The 8,037-nt window shown below is 28.5% G+C and overlaps 1 long non-coding RNA gene across 1 annotated transcript; it reads right to left on the bottom strand.

Annotated features, from left to right (window-relative positions):
• Nucleotides 1–781: 781 nt before the first annotated feature.
• Nucleotides 782–3,256, bottom strand: LOC130986807 (uncharacterized). Its single transcript, XR_009089400.1, has 2 exons — nt 2,073–3,256; nt 782–1,586 (listed from the first exon to the last, which is right to left on the bottom strand). It is a non-coding gene; the product is annotated as an uncharacterized LOC130986807 (long non-coding RNA).
• Nucleotides 3,257–8,037: the final 4,781 nt, after the last annotated feature.

Raw genomic sequence — 8,037 nt, 5'->3', positions numbered from 1 at the left:
ACCGACGGATCCATTACTCCCGCTTGCTTGAACTGAGGGCGTAACCCAACCAAGTTCCCATTTGGGACCCAATGCTCTGGAACACATTCCGTCGAGCACCCTTATAACGCCTCATACATGATTAGTGCCCGATGGAGATCAACCCACCAGGTCAGCTAATAGGTGTACACAATTCTCAAATAATGTGTTAGGTCAAGAGAGAACCTCGATCGATTAACTTATACGAGCCTTAAACGGAGCAGAGTGCACAAAATATTTTATTGGATAAACAGTTTGCATTTTATTGAATAAGCAATTTGCATCATTGAAACATTTAGAGCTTAATAACTCAATCATACTTTATACATTTGAAAAGTAAGCCCACCTGGATAGGCAAAGCCTGAAGATCATAATCACATAAACTCGTCTTGGGAAAGCAGTGCTAATCCCCTTGGTTCATAAAGCCTACAAGAAATTCTATTCTTAATAGGTCTCGTGAAACTAACTTAAAGTCTTAGTGGATGTACTAAACATACTTGATTCATCACGCCGGGTTTCCAAAATTTAGTAAATAAATAATTGAAAACTAAATTCTTGAGTTGAGGACACCAATAATATCCTTACTCGATTTTCTTAAATAATTGGATTTATAAATAAACCAATTAAATCATGAATGCTTTCACTCACAAAAATACTTGATGCAAATCATTTCACGCTTAATCATATATGCACATAATAATAATATGACATTATTATGAAATCATCCTTTAAATTAGTTAATTAAACTACTTATAAATTCTAATTAGTATAAGAAGGCAGCCCATTTATATTAAATAGTGATAGCCCATACTTAAACATATGCAGCCCATTCTTTAAAAAAAACAGAGGCCCAACATAATTAAATACAAATCGGCCCAATGTAATGGCCCAACACACCCCAACCCTATCTATCTATCTATCTATACATATATTAAAGCTTAGAATTCTAGGATAGTGTGCTCCCGCCAAGAGCCACATCAATTGGCCCAATGTATCTTTCTGATTCTTATCCGCTGGGTTTGAGAATGCAGGCAGTTTTGGCTCCAACAGTACAGCCCACATTTGAATTTTAAATTTTTTGGAACCCAAATTATTGCTTTCTTTCTCTATAAATAGCAATTCATCAGCTGCTAACCCACACTTGAGCTATCCGATTTTAAGCTCTGCTCTTTTTTTACGATTTAATCTGAAGTTTTTCAACAAGCCATTTTCTCTTCTCCGAAATTTTTTTGTTCATATAAATATGTTTTCCTCTGAAACTTTTCTATACTTTCATCTGGAGTCGATTTGCAGATCACTTGAGCCTATAAATATCAAATTTATTTCAGACTACATTTTCACCACTGAAACTTTCTCTCTCTAATCTTGATTATTCTCTCTTTCTAATCTCGATTATTCTAAATCTTTTGTATGTTTTTTATGTGGTAAATTCCTGCAAAATTTCTCTTTAATTTTTGTTATTCAAAATTTCTTTTTTATTTTGTTCAGTTTTTTGCTATTTACTTTTATTTTCTCAGCAGATCAACACTAAAATCTCTCAATGCAGCAGGAAGTATTGCACGTCAGATCTGCAAAAGCCACACAAAAAAAATGATGGTTTTAGTGTATATTCAAGATTTATAGCAAGTGGCGTCAAAAAGAAGAAATTTCATATCACACCAAAGAGTGCTTCAGTAGTGTATATTCAAGATTTATAGCAAGTTGGCATCAAGAAGAAGAAATTTCATATTATCACACTTTTATATTCAAGATTTACAGCATTCAAGAGTTTTAATGTGGAGCAAATCATATATTGTTGCTATAATTTCTAAATGGGCCAATATGATAGACAAGGATTGGATTATCTCTCTCTCCTCACCCCTACCCAGAGTGCAGGAAGTGTTTTGAAAGCATTTTCAATATATAACTCACAATCTTTAAAAATTGATTTATTGGGTGTTAGTGTATAAAGATCTGCGCTTGAAGAACATAAACATTACTTGTGTTATTGTGAGGTTCTAAAGTATCTCTTTCCAGAGAAAAGTCTTATGTAAATTGTTAGATAGTGATCATACCTTTTTATCAAGAAAATGAGTGCTTCACACAAATCACCGGTAGTGAATTTGCCTTCACCCAATAGTGATACCACATAATATCCATCTTCACTTCCTCACTTCCTCGATGTTCATCCAGCGCCGAGAGCAGCACCTACAAAATATAGGTAACCAAACAAAGTTTACTCTGCAGGTTTAGGAAGTTGTAAAAATAAACGAGAATGTAAATCAGTAACAAACACTGTCGAAGGATAATGAATTTGTGTGGATATTCATAGATCTACATGCGATAAAAAAAGATGTTCATAGATCTACGAAAATCAGATACCAAAAAATAATACTAAAATCAGATGCCAAAATAATGTTCATAGATCTACAAAAATCAAATGACAAAAACAGATGCCAAAAAATAATGCCAAAATCAGATCTACGAAATAAATGTTCATAAAAACAAAAAAATGATATTCATAGATCTATTGATGATGCTATGAACAAAAAAAGCTCATCAGCAGCAAAAAAAAACTTATTCTTTTCAAATGATATTCATAGATCTACAAAAATGATACTATAAAAACAAAAAAAAATTAAAAATTAAAAGACAAAAAACTAATAAATGTAAAAAAATAGATCTTCACTCCGGCTCCCCACCACCATACGAAGATGTGGTGGCGTTAACAGCTGCTTCGCCTTTTTCGCTGTCAGTATTTTTGTCCGATTCTGAAATTTAGGTGTTCAGAGAGAAGAGGTGAGACCGTGAGAGGGGGCGTAAGTTAGGGTTTTATTTTTGGGAGTGGCCAAAGAAAACGATGCAGACGAGGGAGAAGAGGAAAAGGGAATATGGAGAAGGCTGGAAGAAGGTGAATATGGAGAAGGCTGGAATTGAAGGGGAAGAGTATGCAGACGAGGGAGAAGAGGAAAATGGAAGATCTGGTGTCTGGAGATAGCGGCGCCGGTCATGCGTATACCCTAAAATGAGAGATGTATGGATGGCTGGATCTGCAAAGTGAGAACGGCGGGTCTAATGAGAGAGAATTTTGGGAGAAGTGGAGAACACTCTAGAATTCAAAGGCAGCGGCTGAAATCCTAAAAATGAATGCCTCTCTGTATTTATATTATGTTGTGTTTATTGAATAATAAATATTGTGGTTGGGGCTCTCGAAAATTAGTAGTAGTAGCTTTTTAATGTTGTATGGAGTACTATATATCTGCCATATATTAAATATATTAAAATGTAAACAGTATTGTAAATTTGTTAATAAACAGTAGTATAAATTTATATTCATAAATTTATGAAAACTATTGAAAATTTTTAGTTAAAAATTTACCATTGTTGTGAATTTATTTAACATTTTTAATTCCTTCCTCTTTTTTCTTTTATTTTAAGAAACACTAACTCAATAATTTTATCCAACTAATTGAAAATTACATTATTTTAAAAATTATGAATTACAATCCATACACACATACTTTCTCAAACTCTAATTCAATTAATTGATCTATAAATCTTTCTTAAAATTATATACAAAAAATTATGCACACGTATCTTTTCAGTACTCTTACCTAAATAATTGATTATTAAATACTTGAATTTGGATAACATCTTCGATTGGGTTTACTCTACATAAAAACAAAAAAAGTGAAATTTTTTTACAAAAAATATGGATGATGTAGCAAAATATCTATTAATATATATTTACAAAATAATATTGACAATTATTATGTAATATGGGTAGGCGTGTTTTTTAAAATGATGAGGAGCGTGAATGTTTTTATTTTTATTTTATTTATTCTTTACACAAAACACAATTCTATTTTATTAATTAAATTGTATATGAATTTCATATTAACGAACTTTTGTTATTTTGATTGTAAATTTATTTGTATAACTATAGTAATTCACGTTGCTCACTTCTAAAAATTATAGGAAAAAAATAGTACTACTTATTGCATGGATTGTATTATGAGATATCTCAATGAGCTAAATAACTTATTCATTTAGACCATCTCCAACAGTGCATCCTGATTTTAAGGGTTTTGGTGGCATCATCATAGACACATCATCATATTCCCCGTTCTTATTTTCACCTCCAACAATACCTTTTTAAAACTCATTTTTTTTGCTGACATCATTGTGGAGCCATTTTCCACCCACTTCAATTAATTTAATATGAAAATTAATTATTTTATAAATATTATATTACAAAATTATAAATAATAAAGATTTTTATTTAATAGAAACCGTATAACATGAAAAACGTAAAATAGGAATGCATACTAAATAAGAAAAATAGGAACTCACAAAAAAAAAGTAAATTTAAGAAAAAAGTGTTACTATTTGGCAATAGGCAGCTTTCGAAATAATAATAAAATTGTAAATCAAAAGAACTATTGCACAATTGTTGAGATTAATAATTAAAAATAATTATTATAAATTGAATAGAGAAAAACTATAGTTGTTTAGAGAGAAAAAAAAAAGAAGAAGGAGAAGACATTAATATGACAAATTAATAGAAAGAATAAAACAAGAAATAGGAAATAAATTAAAGTAAAAAATGTCGAATGGCCCTACATTCTGCCAATTATAGGGGATGCAATATTGCATCTCTTTTTTCCTAATCATACATACTCAACATATAACACCCAATGAATTTTTATGAGGATGCATCTCCTTTGGAACTTTGCATTGGAAATGCTCTTATAAAAATGTAGGAATTATATTTATAATCAATTGATCTTAATTTTTATAATTATTAATCAATTGCTCTTACATTTTAGTTTGTCCAAATGTACATCATAATTTAAGTATAATATATAAATATACTTTAGAAGTATAAATTCATTTTTTAAAATTGAATAGATATTAATATTAGTGTTAAAAAATATTCATCAATATCATTATTTAAAAATGTTTAAATATTTATTTTTAAATAAATATCACTATGTGACCCCATTGTCAAAGTATGATCCGTCAAGTTACCAGCGTAGAGAGTCAATTGACGGTGTCGCATAGTACTATGCATATAGTTGAAAAAGAATATGCAAAAAGGTAAGCATAAATAAGAATGTCAATCGGGCTAATTCACGGGATTTCGGGCTACCCCTAACGGGTTACGGGTTATTCGAGTGCGGGCTGATTGGGTTGAATTTTTTTTGGAGTTAGAAATTTCTAACCATAACACTAAATGTTATGGTTTCGGGCTCACCCATCGGGGTAATCGGCCTCAAATTTTTATTTTTAAAAAATAACTAATACTATATTAATTGCTCTTGATAATATTATATTTGTAATAAATAAATACACGCATAAATAACCAACATTTCAATATTTACTTACACAATGACTATTATACAAGTCATAGAGATATAAAGATGCAATATTTTTACTAAATATTAAGTATTACTTTTTAAATTTTACATCTAAATATTTTATATTAAGCATTGAATTAAAAAAATACAAAAAAGTAAAATGATGAGTAATATTGAATCAAAATACGTTTTTACAAACTTTTGAAAAAAATATTTTATTATACTAATTTTCATAAGTAAAGTAATGAAATTGAAAATCAAATACGAATAAAATTTTCATATAATCAACCGAAGACATTATTTTCGGATCAGCACTATAGGATTTCGGGTTAATTTCGACCCGACCCTATCGGGTGTCGGGCTATTCAGATTATAATTTTTATCGAGTTGAAAATTTTCAAAAAAGTTTCTTCCTTTTGCATTTTTTTTCTTCGGATTTTTAACTTTCGTTTTTAATACTCCCTCCGTCCGCCAAAAGTATTCCACAATTACTATATTTGACGTCCGCAAAAAGTATTCTACTTTTCTTTTTAAGTCATGGTCCCACCATTCACCTTTATATTTTATCCTTACAAACACTCTTTATTTACAAAAAACTCACCCCAAATTCAATCTCAACCACACATCACATAAAGTGGTGGGACCATTTCTCCACTACATCAACATCATCTCCAATTTTATTATGGTTTGAGGCCAATTATTATTTTTTATTTGGGCTCTTTTCATGCTGTAGCCCAGTTTTGTTTGGGCTTGATGTTCTATGTTTTGTATTATGTAATGTTAATATGCAAGTTTTGTTTGGGCCTGATGTTCTATGTTTTGTATTATGTAATGTTAATTTGCATTTGGGCCTCTCTCTGATTTTAAATTTTGGTTTTAAGAAAAGATATTATTTAATTCTATATTTTAAAATTGAAATTAGACTTAATATTTAGTATTTTAATTCATAAAAACAAATAAATTTAAGAAATATATGGAAAAATATATTGTCTCTTATTTATTTTTGTACAAGTACTACTTTTTTTTTGTATAAGATATAATAAAACAGTAACCGTATTACAAATCTGAAATATTAAAGCTTAAATTAATACAAATATGAAATATTAAAAATCTAAAATATAAGATATAATAAAACGGTAATAGATATCACATATTTACTATCATTACAAACCTAGAGTTTTAGTACTAATATTTAATACAAAAAACTTACTTAATGCTAGAAAACTGTTTGTTATGTTTTTCAAAAGTCAAATATATAACAAAATATATAATAGATATCAACATTTTACAAATGTTGGGCTTCGAAGTCAGCGTGATTCTTCAATTATTGTTAAAACAAAATATATCATAGATATACAATTTATTGTTAAAACTAGAAGTTTTATTTTTTTTATTATTTAAATAAATTATTTCTATGAGATACATAGAAAATTATATCGAACTTATTTTTTTTTTTTCATAAGCCCAATACTTATTTAATGCTTTTAGTCCGATTAATTACTTGCTCTTGGGCCTTCATATTTTGTTGTGGGCCAAATAATAATAATAATAATAATAATAATAATAATAATAATAATAATAATAATAATAATAATAATAATAAACTATGGTTTTTGGTCCATACATAGAATTACTTTATGCACATAGATTTTTTTATGTATTTTTAATACATAAGTTACTTATTTAATAGGGTTATTAGCCTGTAAATACACGAACTTTTTATATTTTTTGAAATTTAACATGACTTTTATTTTTAGCCCACAAATACACGAACTTAGCATTTTTTCTGATTTTTGACATCGACAAGAAAAAATTCTAATTTACTATTAACGTGAAGGTCGGGATACCATGTCATTCACTCTCAAATCAAAATAATGAATCAAATTATTCTATTCAAGTGCATATTTCGTAGTCCACATCATATATTCCGGCCTCCGCCTCAACAATAAATAGAGTTTTTTCATATCGATGTCAAAAATCAGAAAAAATGATAAGTTCGTATATTTATGGGCTAAAAATAAAAGTCATGTTAAATTTCAGAAAATATAAAAAGTTCATGTATTTACAGGCTAATAACCCTATTTAATATGAACTGTAATACATGTTTTAATATGAACTGTATGATATGAAAGTCATTTATTATTTTAATTCCTATTTTTTGTATTATGTAATATACATGATTAATTTTTTATTATGTACCACTACTATACTTCACAAATACGTATGAATATTCATGTCGTGCGAAGCGTGGGTATGTTACTCTTATTATATATGTCGTGCGAAGCACGGGTATGTTTTATATCACTTTTTTTTTTACAATTCTATATATTACTCTTATTATATATGATAAATACGTATGAATAATTGGATCGTGCGAAGCACGGGTATAACCAAGATAACAAATTGTTCGGTGGGATGATGTATATAAAATAATTATTTTATATTTTATGACATACATAAAAAATCTAAACTTTTCTTTTTTTATTATTTAAATAAATAATAAAAAAAATTAATATGTAGAATCTAAAACTTTTTTTTTTTTCATAAGACCAATATTTATTTAATGCTTTTAGTCCGATTAATTACTTGCTCTTGGGCCTTCATATTTTGTTGTGGGCCAAATTAAAATAATAATAATAAAAAAAAAACTATGGATTTTGGTCCATATGTAGAATTACTT

This window comes from Salvia miltiorrhiza, chromosome 5 (assembly GCF_028751815.1).
Source record: "Salvia miltiorrhiza cultivar Shanhuang (shh) chromosome 5, IMPLAD_Smil_shh, whole genome shotgun sequence".
In the NCBI taxonomy this organism is placed as follows: Eukaryota; Viridiplantae; Streptophyta; class Magnoliopsida; order Lamiales; family Lamiaceae; genus Salvia; species Salvia miltiorrhiza.
This window is presented reverse-complemented; position numbering and strand designations above follow the sequence as displayed.